This window comes from Ostrinia furnacalis, unplaced genomic scaffold (genome assembly GCF_004193835.3).
Source record: "Ostrinia furnacalis isolate ACB-3 unplaced genomic scaffold, ASM419383v2 OfSCF1780, whole genome shotgun sequence".
In the NCBI taxonomy this organism is placed as follows: Eukaryota; Metazoa; Arthropoda; class Insecta; order Lepidoptera; family Crambidae; genus Ostrinia; species Ostrinia furnacalis.
Window position 1 is genome coordinate 423,370 of NW_021132019.1, and position 18,096 is coordinate 441,465.

At 35.3% G+C, this 18,096-nt stretch overlaps 4 non-coding genes across 4 annotated transcripts; 1 reads left to right on the forward strand and 3 right to left on the reverse strand.

Moving 5' to 3' along the window:
• Positions 1-4,600: 4,600 nt before the first annotated feature.
• On the reverse strand, positions 4,601-4,672 carry TRNAP-UGG (transfer RNA proline (anticodon UGG)). Its single transcript has one exon. It is a non-coding gene; the product is annotated as a tRNA-Pro (tRNA).
• Positions 4,673-5,924: 1,252 nt separating this feature from the next.
• Positions 5,925-5,996, reverse strand: TRNAP-UGG (transfer RNA proline (anticodon UGG)). Its single transcript has one exon. It is a non-coding gene; the product is annotated as a tRNA-Pro (tRNA).
• A 1,292-nt stretch (positions 5,997-7,288) lies between these two features.
• On the reverse strand, positions 7,289-7,361 carry TRNAP-UGG (transfer RNA proline (anticodon UGG)). Its single transcript has one exon. It is a non-coding gene; the product is annotated as a tRNA-Pro (tRNA).
• Positions 7,362-7,510: 149 nt separating this feature from the next.
• On the forward strand, positions 7,511-7,582 carry TRNAP-UGG (transfer RNA proline (anticodon UGG)). The gene has a single exon. It is a non-coding gene; the product is annotated as a tRNA-Pro (tRNA).
• Positions 7,583-18,096: the final 10,514 nt, after the last annotated feature.

An 18,096-nucleotide genomic window follows, 5' to 3' on the forward strand; every position in this document is an offset into this window, starting at 1 on the left:
GTGATTAATGATCAATAAAATTTTGGCCATTAAATAAGTAGAGCTACCTAGTAAGTATGTAGGTAGGTAACAAAAGTCTGAAAAGAGTGACTCACGGTGACTCAATATGGATGAGACTCTCTTATTCATCTAGGTCTACAATGATTCCAAAACCCGCACTATGAAGTTTGAAGTAGGTAGGTACTTAGGTGCAGTAGTATTTTCACTGATAATAAATGTGTGATATTTTGGAATTTTAAAAAATAGGTAGTAAACAAATCTAAACAATATTTTGATCTATGAGAAATAAAGGTGATTAATAAGCCGGATCGATTAAATACGTCCGAGCAATAAACCGGGTTCGATTGAAGAAATGAAAGAGTGTGCGGCGGATACCGATACGTCCAGTGACACTGGGTCAGGTTTAATTGCTATCCTTCGAAATTACCGCGATTTGGGGATTGATATATTAATAGTAATTACAGGGTGGGTTAAAGATTGTGGTTAAGGCTCCGGTTACGGTCATACCGTTTGTAAAACAGACTTTCTCTAATCGGAATGGTAGGCAAGTGGAATATGTATACTACCACCTACCTACTAGGTACCTACTTACCTATACCACAGATTATAATTTAATAGGTAGGTACTCCTATATTAAGATTTTGTGATCTAAAAGAAGCTATTTTTAGGGTTCCGTAGCCAAATGGCAAAAAACGCAACCCTTATAGATTCGTCATGTCTGTCCGTCCGTCCGTCTGTCCGTCCGTATGTCACAGCCATTTTTTTCCGAAACTATAAGAGCTATACTGTTGAAACTTGGTAGGTAGATGTATTCGGTGAACCGCATTAAGATTTTGATGCAAAAATAAAAAAATAATAATAAATATTGGGGGCTCCCCATACTTCGAACTGAAACTCAAAAAAATTTTTTTCATCAAACACATACGTGTGGGGTATCTATAGATAGGTTGTCAAAAATGATATCGAGGTTTCTAAAGCATTTTTTTTCTAAACCGAATATTTTGCGTGACAGACGCTTCCAAAGTGGAAAAAAGTTGTCCCTCTAACTTCTAAAATAAGAAAATGAAAAATCTAAAAAAAAACATAAAATATGATGTACATTACTATAAAAACTACCAACGAAAATTGTTTTGAACGAGATCTAGTAAGTAGTTTTTTTTTAATATCTCGTAAGTCGTAAACCGCTTATTACCGCATAATCTTTCATACTAATAACTTAAATAAAAAATAATAATTTTAAATTTATAAATCAATGGTACGGAACCCTCGGTGCGCGAGTCCGACTCGCACTTGGCCGGTTTTTTTCTATTAATGTCTGAAATAGAACCTATTCACATTTTACACAGTGCTAAATCCGTAAATGCAGAACATACTCGTAGCTCTAGACTTGAATCAATCCCAAGTATAAGATTGAGACTTTGTATTGGCTGGTTTTCAATATATTGGTCAATTAAAGGACAGATTAATTAACTAAGATTGATTGATCGATATTAAAATTTAATTAGCAAATAATTTAACCAAATATCAAACAATTATGAAAGTGTACCTATTATAATACTTTGTTGTAGACATTGCAGCAGAAATATTACTACATTTGATAAATAATGGACATTAGTTATCTAAAACTCTGACATAATCGAGTCGCTACATTTATCAATTCGATGGCTATTATCTATTTACCTCGTTATTCAATTATGCGCCGGCTTGTACAATGTAATTGATTACTAAATATCAATTAATTAAGACAAATTTACGGCCAATTACCCATTGAGATCTCGATTTTTAGATAAAGAGAAATCTCTATCTGATGTCGATGAGATAAGAGACTGGATCCAGTTAATCTAATTAACATTGTCTTATAAATTTAATAACAGTTAATTGTTTAACCTTAAAATAAAAAAATGTTTAGATATTATCTAGAAATTGGTGGCTGTCCAGTAAAATTGTTAGTTACTAAATACTCGTAAGTAGTTAATTGTACAGAATCTCGGTGATCCAAATGCACCCTATATCCTGAAAATTGCATGGTTATTAACTGGTTCCATTTTTAGCGCAAAACATTATCTCATTTAATTTTAAAGATTTTAATAAAATAATAACTATTCTTAACCCTTAACTACATACATAACGCGCATTTAAACTTCTTAGTAAACTCTTTTTAGACGTTCATTCATTAGTTCCGTTCAATGTAAAGTATGATATCTTTTATTTTTGTTTATAAACATGAGGTTTTATCTAGTTGGAATAAAATCGATAGGACAGGAAGTGATTTATTAGACTTCGATCGTGGATATAAAAACTGTCAGTACCTCTAGTAGGAAAAACTTTCGAGTTCGTTTCGTTGCGTATTCAAAGTGTCATCGAAAAATTTTGTATGAAAAAGTAAACAGCGCCCCCTATATTATAGCCGCCCTAGGGGGCGCTGTTTAATTTTTCATACAAAATTTTTCGATGACACTTTGAATACGCAAACGAAACGAACTCGAAAGTTTTTCGTACTAGAGGTACAGATGCTTTGTTACTTTGTTGGCTAGTCGTGTCGATTCTTGTCGAATTATATCGAAAAAAGTAAAAGTACAAGATTCATATCTGTCACTTGTTACTTTCATTGGTATCAATGAAAAAGGGAAGGTAGATCTTGAATGATTATAACTATTACTAACGGTTACTTCGCGTTCGTTTATTGGTGTTTGGAAACAAATAGGTAAGTATTGTAGAGGTAGTAATGTAGGTAGGTAGTCAAATATGTATGTAACTTATTGTGTAGTTTAACAACTTGCTGTTACATTATATTTTTATAAGGTGTTAAAATTTCAGTTTTACAATAATTCGTGAATCTATATTTTTAACCATCTACAAACACAATAACGATTGTTATACTTTACACGTTTATACGAATAAATAAAACAAAATTAACGTTTACACAGAGTCACTCGTATCTACGTCAATGCAACAGTTTTATTTTTACATTGTGTAGGTTTGTTAAATAAAACATCATACTTATCGACTATTTTTTTCTCAGGACTGCGAATCCCGCAGGCATTAAACAATGGTATCTTTCATTTACTCCCAATTGAGATATTCTTATACTATGTTAAGTAAACCCAAGTACCATACATACATCGGTGGATGTAAATAAACTTAATACCTACTTTTTAAACATCTTACTTGTTCACAAAGGTTTCTATTGGTGCGGGAATCGAACAAGCAGCCTCTGACGTGGTGGTCGAGTTCTCAAAACTACAAATCTGTAAGGAAAGAGCATTTATTATTGATAGGTATAAATAAATACTTACCAAAACTTTTCATTCCGTTACGGTAGGCATCCAACGGATTAAAGTTAAATGTTAATTTCAATAATAAACTTGTAAATACGGCGTGAATTTGAATTCCGGCTCAAATATACCATTCCCTGTGTCTCGTAGAACCTATAAGTATAATGTATAGCTAATTATAGCATAATATATTGTGCTTTGATGTTTTCTTCGGCTCATTAATGGTACATTACTCTTACTTATGGATTTTGGGACCGTTTATTTATCCGCTACATTACAATGCAACACCGAGAAAGGAATTTATTATAATGTTTGCTATGAAAGTTACGGTTTAGGGATTTACAGGTCATTGGGAATTTCTCATCGGGAAGTCTATAGTTATTTGAAATATCTGCCAAATAACTTTAAGGGCATCTAATCTATAGGTACTTAATGCTCATGCATTAGATAGAACATGACTTAGTCTTAAGAAATTGTCTATAGATTGAAATAAGTATACAGGGTGTTAGGTAAATGGGTATATGAGCCGACACTAGCCCGTGTTAACATGGGCATATAAATACTATGGTGAAGTCAGAAATTTGATATCATCATATTTTTTTTATTAATTTCCATACAAAATAAATTTTATAAAATCGGATTTGTATGAAAATAAAAATAATTAAAATGAAGCTATCAATTTTCTGACTTCACCATACCATTTTATGCCCATGTTAACATGGGTTAGTGTCGGCTCATACCCATTTACCTAACACAACCTGGTGTAGGTATACCTACCTGTATAGTATAAAGGGTTGATTACCCCCATAGTTTTCAAAAGGCACAAAAACATTTTTCACCCTGACGCAAAATGAAAATTCTAAAGTTGTAATTTTATCAGAGCTATGTTACTCTGATTTTAATTTGTATTTGTAAACTACCTGTTTTTTAAAATACATAATACTTAGTACTGTTATTAACTACAAATTAAGTACAAGTTAGGTACATTATAAGTACTGTAGCAGTCAGTACAGATTCTATCCATAGCTTAGTATAAATTTCTCACACTTTAATAACACAGATAATAGCGTACAATTACTTGCGTAAGCAATTTAGAAAGGAGGGTAATCAAATCAGTCGCGTTACAAAACAGGACACACCCGGGATTTGAACCCGAGACGTTTCAATAACACGACATTGAGACAACATTCTTAATAACAAAAAGGAACGAATATCTTTCAGTACAATATGTATAGTGTGATCATTTAACGGTTATCCAGTTCAAAACAAAAGGTTTAACAACTGTCACCTACTACTGAAAGTGTATCAAAACGTAAAAAAGGCTGGGGCTCGTCCGGGATTTGAACCCGGGACCTCTCACACCCAAAGCGAGAATCATACCACTAGACCAACGAGCCGGTTGAATTTCAGGACGAAGTCTGTAATATCCAGACGGGAAGGCTCTCATCGATTTTCCGGGTGTTTTAAGGTAACTACGTTTTATAGGGCGGTTTTCCGGACAAGTATTTCCCAGCCGGTTACACTGTCATATTTAAATGTAAATAATATACACTGTACTTTATATTTAAATACAGGAAACTTACAAAAAGGAGCTTTAAAAAGCTCTTCGTTTCCAGTGACTGAAAATCATGAAAATTACTTGTTTAACAATGTACGAGTAAGTATCCACTATAATCTTAAATACCTAATAATTCTCGTTCAATTCGTTTCACCTGAACAAACAATGAAACAATACAGTTGTTACACAATACAGATGGATCCAATAGTCCCGTCTATGTTCTTTCCATTGAGTTTCAGGGTTTTTCAGGGGAAAAATTCATCAAAGTCATGAAACTATCAATGTTTTTTTATAGAAATCGCGCGCAAATGGAATGTTTTTGCTTTTCAAAAATAAATTAATCCCTATTTAACTCACAATTTTCAACCGACTTCAAAAAAGGAGGAGGTTCTCAATTCGACCCGTATGTTTTTTTTTCTATGTTTGTTACGCGATAACTCCGCCAATTATGAACCGATTTGAACAAATCTTTTTTCGGCGTATAGGTAATACCTCAAGGGTGGTCCCATTTAAATTTAATAATAGAAAAAACAACCCCCAAGGGTGGAAAATTGGGGATGAACTTTTTTATACGCAATATCTCCGCCGATTATAAATCAATTTAAAAGATCATTTTTTTGTTGAATAGGTATTATTAAAAGGGTGGTTTCATGCGAANGATCATTTTTTTGTTGAATAGGTATTATTAAAAGGGTGGTTTCATGCGAATTTGAAGAAAATATTTCACCCCCAAGGGTGGAAAATTGGGGATGAACTTTTTTATACGCAATATCTCCGCCGATTATGAACCAATTTGAACGATTATTTTTTTGTTGAATAGGTATTATCAAAAGGGTGGTTTCATGCGAATTTGAAGAAAATATTTCACCCCCAAGGGTAGAGCTTTTTTTTAATTTTTAGTTTTTTTTGTGTTCACGCATTAATTGAAGTCGGTTTTATTTTTTTTTTAAAGTTAATTATGAAAAATAAATTAATATAAGTTTAGATAGTTTCTCATGTAAATAATCAACCAGGAAATTCCGTAAAACTCAACGTAGTTTTCAGGAGTTAGCAAAGGTCAAGCTAATTAACAGAATTTACTCTTCAAAACAGGGCCCGACCGGGATTTGAACCCGGGACCTCTCACACCCAAAGCGAGAATCATACCACTAGACCATCGAGCCGGTTGTGATACGTTTTAATAAACCAAATGTTCTGTATAAAAATGTTTGTTTAGTGTATTCAGCTGAAAAACTATTTAAGTTATGAAATAATCGTTTGAATGGTGCATAAAATTTCAGTTTATGCAAGTTTCAAATAGATTATGGTTCTGAAAAGTCACATTTAATGTTTTAAGGTTCTGTACGAAGTACATGTTTATAGAAAAGTCACATGAAATGTTTTTGGAAAAGTGTTCTACATGAAACAGCATTTAATTGCGGTTGGTTGAGAGAGAGGGGTTAATTTTGACTCGCAACACTATGCTTATTATTTGACAAATGTGTCGTATCAATTTCTGCAGTCACTGGTTAGTTTCATTGTTAACCCAATAACAGGAGTTNTAGCAGTTATGGTGTAAAAGGTTCTCATATGATATAAAAATAACCCTAGAAATCTTTCTAATCAAAGGATCAGCTACTTTCCAACATTTAGGAACTATTAACATAAACTGCTTTAGCAGCAGAATATGACTAACAATATGCCATTTGTACTATTGAAGAGTCAGACTCCCACGATACCTTTCTCCGTGTCAAAATGGCAACATCCTTTTGCAGCTGGATCTGAAGACCTAGATCCTTATTTGATGTGTTATAGGGTTTAATTTTGTGGAGTTTCCAGCATGTTGGAATCACTTTTCAAGGTGGTGATGTATTAAATGGCTTGCGGTGTTTTCGAATCAAAGTCGATATGTTACGTAGAGACCACAAGTTTACGATGCTGTACGATTGGATGGCGGAACGTCAAACAGATAGTTCGGCATAAAACCCATCTACGAGTGTAGGTGAATGAGTACTGAGAAGTCACATTTGGCCAGCTGGGTAACCTGGAGATCATTATTTAGCTAATTTATTGATGGATCATTTTTGGGTTAGTATTGGAAGTGACTGAAGACAACAATGTGGTAGAACGAGAATGCAATGGTGCGGGTATGGAAGTGTGGAGCATTGGGTAGTGCCTACTTGATTGACAGTTTTCGATGATGAAAATCGCTGATAATAATATCATTGCCAGTATATGACTGTGGCTGAAGATACCTAGTAGGTATTCATCTGAATTGTATTATGATGCAGGTAATTTTGCCTTACATCTCACGTTAGGTCCTGTTAAAAGTCTTTCTATCTACTTATCTAGATTCTAGACAGATTTTAATATCCATAATCATATTAGCCCTGAAAGACACGAAGACACTTTGGAGGCCATTTTGAAGGAATGGCTGGAAGGATGGCTAATTGTCAACTCATTTGTCACCAAAACAGGGCCCGACCGGGATTTGAACCCGGGACCTCTCACACCCAAAGCGAGAATCATAACCACTAGACCATCGAGCCGTTACAGGCATATAATTTACTAACTTCTTAATTTGGTATAACAATACGAGTATTTACTCAAGTGGTAGAGTAAAATTTTGGCTTGAGATTGGAAAATCTTGTGCCAAAATTATTGTAGGTACCTAGTAGTTGAAGTAAAGCCTCCAAGCGGCTAGATGGTCTAGTGGTATGATTCTCGCTTTGGGTGTGAGAGGTCCCGGGTTCAAATCCCGGTCGGGCCCTGTTTTGTTGGAGAGTTCTGGAGAGCTTAGATTAAACTAAGAAACACATTAGGAGACAGTTCGTATTTTAGCCCTCTTCCGATTCCGAAGTTTAGGTAGTTTTTCGCTAAGTAGGTACTTGTATTTTTTCTCCTTTAAACTTTTTACTTCTTCTGTAATTAGACATCAGTCATTTCAAGATAATTAAGATTTAATCAGGCTTAGGAGTGAATATATTCGTAAATCCTTAATTAGAGTTGCTTTGGCATGTATAAAACTTAGTATGGCTGCAATTAATTTGTAATGTAGGTACATTTAAAAGTACAGTACCAAAATATCAATAGTACGAGTAGTATCGACATAGTACAAGCTAACATTTTCGGAGTTGGACGGGTTCCACGATACTCGGTTCATATTAAAATATTGAAAGCTTCGGTATTAGGAACATTTTCCGATCCGTTCCCAGGGGCTGTTCGAATTAAATTGAGCATTCCTAATATATTTCAACACAATAGAGCCGTACGACTCAGAACATAGACGCCAGATGCGAATTTGGAACTATGGGTTCTTTTTTAGAAATAAGTAAACATGTTTAGAACAGTGTAACTCTACTCAAATTAAGTGCTTTGGATTTTAAACTTTTTCTGTTTCAGAAATATTTCAGTTTTAATTTTTTGATTTGAAACTTAGCTTTTATTCTTAGACATGTAAGTATTTCAAATCGGTGCTAATTAACATTAATATCATTATTATATGTTATCAATATTATTATAACACCTCAGTATGTATGGACAGCACATCATCATGTCGTTTTAATGGTGCTATATTTAGCAACAAAATATGTTTCAGTAGTCTGATATGCTGGCGACTGTAATTGGATTTTGTATTTACTCTGCATTTTACTGACAAAGTTACACATTTAAACGTATTGTATTGTGTAACTTGGCTGCCTAATCCGTGCCTGCTCTTCAGATTTGCCCGCGTTATTACATCACATTTGGATGAAAGCCATTGCAATGCTGTGATACGATACTTGAATTTGCACCTACTTACAACAACACCAACAATTTGAACCTTGGGCCCATGGAATAAGGCCTACAACGACTGGGATTAAGAGGAGTGCGGCCTTTGCGAAGACACGTATATTGAGCCTATGAGTTCTGTGAACTTTGTCGAAGGCTGTTAAATGAGGGCCGGTGACAGTGACGCTGGTTAAAACCTGGTTATTTAACAAAGCTTGTTTAGTCACTTATTCTGCTCTGCAGTGTAACTTTAGCAACTAACTTCGCGCGTGTCAACAGAAAAAAAATGTTATGAAATCATCAACATAAGATGTTTCTACCCTACAACTTATTGGGAAGAATTCAGAAGAGGATGTTGTCTAGATGACGTTATTTCATCGTATAGATTGAGAAATTGTGTAGAAGAGACTTTCCGATGTATCAAGGTAAGAGCAACTGAAACTGAATACTTCGTTTCGATTTTCTTATTATACATAAAAACATTACCCTCCTTCTGGCGAAGTCGGGCAAAAAGATGTGTTTAATATTGTTTTTTGTTAGCATCACATTACTGTTCCTTAATTTGGTCCCTCCTCAACTTTAAATAACCAGCTAATCGTAGATTAACTTTAACCTAACAAGCTTCGGTGGCACCCGGCTGACAGAGGGCATGCAGCGGAAAGACGGCAGTTTTGGCACCCGCCCGCGAGCACATTGCGAATGCACACGCCGACGGAACCCCAAATTGCTCACCGAGACGCCCACCCATCATAACTCATTATGCTGTTTGCTTTACTTGAATGTCACTGGTTACTGACACTGTGTTAGATGAACTCCTGAAAAGTTTCGGAAAAACCTTAATTCGAAATGGGGGTATTTCAAGATTTTTCCCAATAAGGAGGTTTACACATAAGTTATGTACCTACAAGTAATATTACCAGCTTGCTTAGGTATTGGGTGATTATTTTAAACCCGTAATATGCAGGATATCTACAAAGGTAGGTAAAGTTAAAATAATTGACTGTGTCAGGGTTATTGAAAGCAGTTTTTGTACCCAAGTAATATTTTTGATGATGCCATTATTGTGTATCGAAAAGACAACTATACGAGTAGGTAAGTATGTTAGACAAAAGCACTATGACACCTTATTTAGTTTTATTTTACTAAATGCTGTTTTTTCGTTGTAAGTCTTATCGACTTCCTTTTCGTTTTAATACATACTTCGTCAATGCATCTTAAAACCCCGGACGTTTTAGCAAAAGTCCGATTTCCAGCATCACAGCAGCTCTTTCATTCGCAGTGCATTTCGGCAGTAATTGTCGTAGTGCGAGTTATTCGGGCTTTATTGCCCATATCAAGTCTGCGCTGTCAGCGTAGGTACCTATTAAAGGATAGTGTTTGCTGGGTTTTGGTATGTGATTTTACTATAGACAGTGTAATTAGCTATAGAAGGGTTTCTATAATTATGAAATTAGTGAAACATTTCATTAGTGAAAAGAAAAAAACTTTTTATTCCGATAATAGACAGATTAAAATAATGAACACAAAAATCTGTCAAAAGTGATATTAACAAAGGGCAGTTAAAACCACTTTTGACTGATTTTTGCTGTCAAAAGTGGTTTTGACCGATTCTGAGTTTTGACTGTAACTTAGGCATATTCCAAACTTCCAAAAATAACTATTTAAAACTTTTCAGTGTTAATTCACTCATACTATACTTACTTACAATACAACCAGTAGTATTATATCTTTTAGTGAATTGCTACCCCAAACTCATTGCTACCGTCGTTTTCGTTAAAGATCTATTCTCATCACTCAGATTACGGCCGTTAATTTAAACTCCGAACTAGGCCGTATTACCGATCGTTGGCCAATCAGCACGCGCCACACTAAATATCTGCAGGGCTATTCCAAAACGATGTTTACGTTGTTTCGAGTCTATCTGTCACTGTCGGTCATGCTGGCATCTCGCTTTGCACAAGAGGGATGGCAACATTCGAAACTTCGGATATCGTTTTTCGGAGTAACCCCGCTGAATATCTGTGCTCATGAAAGGCTCGTTTTCACAATGCAAGGCGCATTCCGCTATTATTTACGGCTGTATAAAGTTGAGTGTATGCAAATGACACGGGCGATTCTCCACAGATTCATCTTGTAAGTACTCTCCGGGAATTACTTCAAAAGCGTTGGGCTCCTAAAACGGCGCTGCAGAAATAACGGCCGTAGCAGAACATGGACATTTTCGTAAGTAATTTGTGTGTATTTTTTTATAAATCTTGTTTTTATTATAAATATTATTGATACAGTGTTTAATTGAAATAAGTAGGTGCTGTACAGTCAATGATACTCATATGATGTTAATAGCTTTCTGCTAATTAGTCCATCATTTTAGAGATAATTTGATCGCACGTAGATATTTCACTGCTGCCCTATTTCTATGTAGGTAGGTACACCGACAATTGTTAAAAGCTTGTTATTTTGCAATCCATTTGTATTTAAAACCATTTGAATATTTAAATTAGTAATATCATTGTAATTTTTCATCGTTGATTCCCATAAATTAGATCATACTTTTAGAAGTCGGCCTTTAAAAGCGTCATTTTAGCGGCACAAGTTTTGAGTCCGTGATGGTGCATACGCGGCCCGATTAGCAACATGTTCGTAAGACGCGGGAATGCGGGCTCGCTTTGTTTCCCCATACTGTGCCCATACTTTAGCGTTTTCAAGTCTATAAACTGACTTAAGTAACTGGCCCTAGTGATGTGTGTACGGCACTTAATTTGAATAAATATACGTACCTTGCGAAAGTCATAGTAGCTACTGGGGTAAATGATCGACACAGATGTTGATTCAAGATTTAGGTTGGGTTGCACCATCTTACTTTAACTTTAACAAACGTCAAAACTATGTCAAACTCCATACAAAAAGCACCGGTTATCGTTATAGTTACGGTCAAAGTTGGTGGTGCAACTCAGCCTAAATATTTCGTACTATAATATGCATGCACGTACTCATCACGCTGAAATGTCAAATTCTTAATATTTTAATTTTTCAGATAATTATAAAGTCAAGAGAGGAGTGGCGGCCCTACGTGAACCACTACCAGGCTAAACGGCGGCATACTACTTGCCTATGATGACCAATCCATGTGAGTAGCACTTATACAATTTGTAGAATGTTTTTTTTTGTAATCATCAGGTCAGTTAGTCTCCATAGCACAAGCACGATTCTATAATTAAGCAGAGTTTTTACGTGAGAGTAGGTTTAATATATTTAAAAAAATGAAATATTTTATATTCGATCGGTTGAGTACATTTCTTACTTTTTTGTTGACTGTACATCAGTTAACTAGGTATGATTTATGAACTAACTTTTTTTAGTAAATTCAAACAAATTTTGCGGAACGGTGGCTTATTGAAAAGTTAAAATAGGTACTTAGGCTGAGTTGCACCACCTAACTTTGGCCGTAACTTTTACGATAATCGGTGTTTTTTGTATGGAGTTTGACAGAGTTTTGACGTTTGTCACAGTTAAAGTATGATGGTGCAACTCAGCCTTAGATTTTTAAACCAAAGTAGGTACTATTTTTCATCCGAATACTCTCGAATTCAACAGAGTTTTTACACGAAACCATGTTGTAAATATTTGCTGCACCCTGAATTCACGAAACGCACTCCGGTGATGAGAGGTTGATTTATAATCTGTGCTAACCATAAACTATGTCATCGGCCATTTTATGTGTTTTCCCTTCGCGATTCTGAACGTTGTAATTTAATATCCAACTCGATATTTGCTTATTGGAAATTCGAGACAATTTGTGACGCAACAGCAACTGCGAATCCACTTTGGACTTGAGTTTGGTTTAATTCAATATTGTTTCTAAGAAACTTATATCCCACCAAAAACGTTTTCATGTAAAATGTTGCCAAGTCAACATTATAGCTCGCATTGTGAAAAAGTTATCATCTCATGTAGAGTCACACTTCTAACTCTGCAAGCCCTAACTAAACAAACTACTTTAAACCTTAGGCCTGATTTTTCAATCGTCGGATATCTTCTATCTGAAGAATAAAATTGCCATTTTGACATTATTTCCTATACTAAAACTGTCAACGTGCCAAACTTATTCTTCAGTCAACAAATCTTCAGTTATCCAACGATTGAAAAATCAGCCCTTACTTAGTGAAAATATTGTGGCACGGCCGTTTCGCTATCATCACTTGGTCGTAAGGTGAAAAATTTATTCATTGTTCATTGCTTTTCTGTTTTTTGTAACTAGTTCTTGTAGTGACGAAATGGCCAAGCCACATGTTTTCACTAAGGTGTAAAGCTAGAAGCTTGGCTTTGGTCCTTAGGGTACCTAAACTTTGAGACACACTGGTAGTGTTACCATGCTCTGCGGTTGGCGATTGTTTAATTTTTGCCTTATTTTTAGGCCCATCGAAGTCCTTTCTATTATGTCGGCTGCATAAACTTTCTAGACCGACATCCCATTCAATTTACGACTGGTCATGCAGTGCAGTGGACGTGCGTAAAAAACACCTACCTGGGACATTCCGAGAACGCGGTTAAACCAGTAGTCTACTCAATGATGTAGGTATAGTTAGTTTGAAGATTTTAATATTTAACACTAAGTAGCTCAGAACAAAGACGAAAATAAACCTTAATTAAGATTAATCACCTAAGGGTGAGGCACGAGTAAAGTTGAGAAGAAAAGTTATATTGTCTACATCAAAATAAAAAAAACATGCTCTCCACTGATCTTTACTAATTCTTTTTTAAGATAATTGGTACCTTCTTAAGAATATACTCGTATGATTCACATCGATAATGTAGAAATAAACATTCGTAAGGCGATAAGTTCTTCCAAGTAACGAATAATTCATTCAAAGTAGTGAATAAAACCGGTAACAAAGTCTGCTACATCATGATTGTAGTCTAAGGCTGGGTTTGTGATTAACTGTGATTTTTGTAAAAAAAAAAAGATTTTTGAGAGATTTTTGTAAAAAAAAATAGTTTTGAATCAACATAATATAAGTAACCTAATATATTTAATTACAATCATCGTTTGGCCTTCACACTGAATAAAACTAAGCAGTATCAAAGCTGATATTACAAACACGGTCACTTTGACCACCCTTCGAGTTATGATTACGGGACAAAAGATTTGTTTTTTCTTATCCGGTCCATTGAGCCGTTTGAAGAGGCCCGTGCCTGTCTGAGAAGTTACAAAGTATAAATAAACTATTTAGTCCCGTGACGTCACTGGTAATCCGTTAAAAGTATTTGCGTGCGCGTCTCGTGAGGAAGGTGTTTATGTTAAAGAGAGAATTAATCTTTATTAAAAGATAAATAACATTTCAGCACTGAAAATAATATAAACCATGATAATTGAAATTCACGTGTTTCACAAAACAAATGACTAATATTGTAGGTTAGTCTTAAACTAATATAGGTATTTAATAGCCAATGAAAATGTTAACTAAATTCATATTACTACTCAATTACTTCTAGTTTTTTTCTCTACATATTTGTAGACATACTACTTTTTTCCACTAACTAATCAGCTGTCCGTCAATAATAATCTATTTACGAATTACTGGACATCTGAATGGAGGTTACCATGATGAATGGAGTCCACAGTTTGCACGTCATCCCGTTCTTTATTCTTGTTATTTTAGTTCATTGTTGCGTGTTTTAGGATTCCGTTATTAAAATAGCACTAATTTGTGGTATAATGTGTAGAGTTACGAATAAGACTTAGGTATAGGGGTAGTTCATATCTGTGGTAAGATTTGGAAGTTTCACACAGTTATACATAGTTCTTAAAGTTAGTCAATGTCTTAACTGATCTCCTCAAGGCGTAAGCACGTAGTGTATAAATTAATTGTTTTTTTATTGCTTCAACAAAAAGAGGAGGTTCTTTTTCATTTTAATTGTTAGCTGTCTTTATATAAATGAATTAAGTACCTAACTTGTAGCTTCCATTGACTGATAGATCAACTCTATCTACCAAGTATTCTTTAATTTATTTATCAACTTCGTTTCAGCCAAATGACATCCACTGCTGGCAGTGGAGCAAGTTTGTCCTTTGTCCAGACAAAGCCCCCCCCCAACGTTTTCCACAATGAACGGTCCTGCGCTGCCCGTATCCAGGCTCTTCCCGCGACCTTCACCAGATCGTCGGTCCACTTAGTAGGAGGCCGGCCAACTTCAACTTAAGCTGTTGATAAAAGAATCAATCCCTAATTTTTAAGTGACCCTTAAGAAAACAAAATTCCTGATAAGTGGTCATTTAAAAATTAGGGATTGATGGTGAAAACGGGCATTAATCACTCATGACTTTCACAAGTACAGACAATAAGAATGTCATCAACATATATTTATGACTGAACCTTCGCCCAACTCAACTCCCACTTGTCGGTTTACCATGGCATTCCAGGGGGTAGCAGAGGGTGGGAGTGGGGGGCGCCCCGTCAATGGAAAGTGTGTCGCGGGTGAGACATACAGACGCCTGCACTGTAGCGTACTATACATAGGACGTTGTTTTCACCAGACCTGTTATTTTTAGAGAATTGATGGATTTTGTCGCGGAGTTCTTGTTTGTTTTAGTTCTTTGTCTGGAACTGTAATAAAAATTGACGGGGTATTCTTAGGTATTTAAAGCTATTTTTCGATGACTAGACTAACATCGGATTATCCCTTGAGAATACTTGGGATAAAAGTGATATATATTCTTCTAATCCGATTTTGTTATAATTCCGATTTTGACAAGTTTTAGATACTTTTTAGTAAAGATCGTTTTCTTTCGGACTCCACGGTCTATTTATTATTGATTACATCCCCATGACTCTCTTTACACCACATAACTGACTAAAAATACAAATCGAATAATCAATATGTTTAATTTTACTATAGGTACTCATAAAACCTAAGATTAACATTAACATTTTATGCTAGCGATATTATTAATTTAATTAACCTATGAATTAAATACCAACCAATTAATTATTATACCAACACACGCCCGTATTCACAAACGATGCTTGCTTAAGTGAAGCAACAAATCGAACGCATAGCATTGAATAGAGCCCTGTGAGATTGGTTCACTGTGAGACTTGTGAATACGGGCGTATGAACACCATGTAGCTACGAAGAAAAGCTGAAGCCGCCCACGCGGTTTTGTTTCAGCGCGTGGGCGAGCTTATCTCGTAGTACAACTTAACTAAGTATCCTCTTTACATGTAATAAAACTAGAAAGTGTGACTCATTGGCTAGAAAAAATAATGTCGTAGTCTTAGGACCAGTAGAGTCCAAAAATATAAATCTATGGACTTTAAAATTACTTAGCGAAATAATTTTATTACTTAGAAGGCACAATACCGATAAAATTTAATCAAATTACATTTTATTTTAAGTAATATCGTGCTTTAAAAAATACACTGTTTAACCTGTTACTACCCTTAGCACCTCAACACAATCATTTCTTGGTAAAAAAGTTATTATTTCGTTTTTATTCCGACCTGCAACCTCTATGACCGCCCTTCTTAGGAACCGGGACCACCGTGTGCTGGAGGGACTTATTCTTAATTGTCTGGATGATTGACTGAAAAAGATTTCTTTGCGTAAAAAGTAGCGAAAAATGTGTGTCGAAAAACTCAATAAAGCTTTTTATGTCGATTAGTACAGTGTCAATTTTCCAAAGCTACGCAAAGTTGTAAAGAAGGAATTTATGTTACAGGCATCTATGGTACGGTTTACTACTTTGTAGCAAACAATGGGATAGTGTATACTGAACAGTACTATTGTAAAACATAGCTAAATGTTTTTCAATTTAACTAACCTTTGTCGGTGACTTCGTGTGTTGATTTCAAAGATGTGCAACCTTTCCTCACTCTTAAATTATTTAGCTTCAAAATAGTTTTACTTACGTAGTTATTACGTAGTTTTTCTCGTAGTTACGTATTACTTAAAGTTAAGACAAATAGTAGCATGCATTAATTCTATTCCTAAAGTCTGGTCGCCGAGCAGATAGAATTTCGTCCAATGACCCCACAAGCTACCCACCATTATCACTCGCACTTTGAAACTTAGGACGTATAAATCCTAAATTCTTAAATCATTTGCGTATTCATCCGCTCATCAGCCAGTCTGTGTTTTGGTAACTATTGGATTCATAGCCTATGCTGGCCAACAATTATGATCTGTAAATATTGTATTTTATGGAAGATTTATTGTAATTGCTCATATCAAACGTTGTCACTGCCCTTTTATGTCCATCAGTGGCGTTACACTGACTGAGCTAGTTGCCTTGCGAGGGAAATCACAATATGTGCTTGTGAATCATGAAGTTGATGAAGATGATGGTTCAGCAAGGTCTTGGAGTGGAGACTACGTACCGGAAAGTACAGTGTAGGATCGCCCACCCACGAGGTGGACCGACGACCTCATAAAGGTAGCAGGAAGGCGCTGGATGTAGGATTGCAGGTTGGTACCGCAACCGGCCATTGTGGAAATCATTGGGGAAGGCATAAGCCAGCCATAGGACGTCCACTGCTGAACAGAAGTTCAGCAGTGGACGTCCTATGGCTGAAATGACGATGATGAATGATGAAGTAACTTCTGCTTTCTTTGAGTTACGTACGTCTAGATATTTGTAATCTACTTATACGTCGCTACCTTATGCTTTTCAAATGCAAAAAAGTGGGCTGAAATAAAGATACATAATAATGTTGCTTGCTATTTTATGAACGTGGTAGAATTATGGGTAGAATGATTTATATGAAAAGGTATAGTAGTAGTAGTGACATAGCATCGCAAGGCATTTTATTCATCTCCATTCACCCAGTCAGTATGTTATTGTATTAATGAAATCTCGGCTACATTTTATTGCTAATAAACATTATTGTAGCATCCAGTCCGTCAGTCCGCTAAAGGGGGAGTTACACTGATTTTCCACATCGTAACTCCACTGCGGTCCCATTTTTCGGTTGAAAGAAAATGATTTGGCTTACAATCTTGTTGTGTTACAGAAATGTTGTAATTTACTGACCTGGCATTATTTGATTGCGTTACATTTTACGGCTTAGTTTGTCAAGCTTGGAAGAAAAAACGAAACTACTACCACAGAATAATAATAAGTACTACTACATCAAAAATTTTACCATACTATTTTTAAGATGTTCTAATAATACACATTTTAATATTACCATTTTCAGCAAAGCGATTCTATGTCATTCAACAAAGCAGCAAAACTATAACTTATAGAATAATCTCAAAAAAGTAACTCCACTCATAAGACGGGACCATGGAATAATACAGCTCTAAATTATGTTAGGAACATGCTTNTTGGTTTTCTTCCGGACTCCACGGTCTATTTATTATTGGTTACATCCCCATGACTCTCTTTACACCACATAACTGACAGTCATGAACTACGGAACCCTAAAAATACAAATCGAATAATCAATATGTTTAATTTTACTATACTCATATAACCTAAGATTAACATTATCATTTTATGATAGCAATATT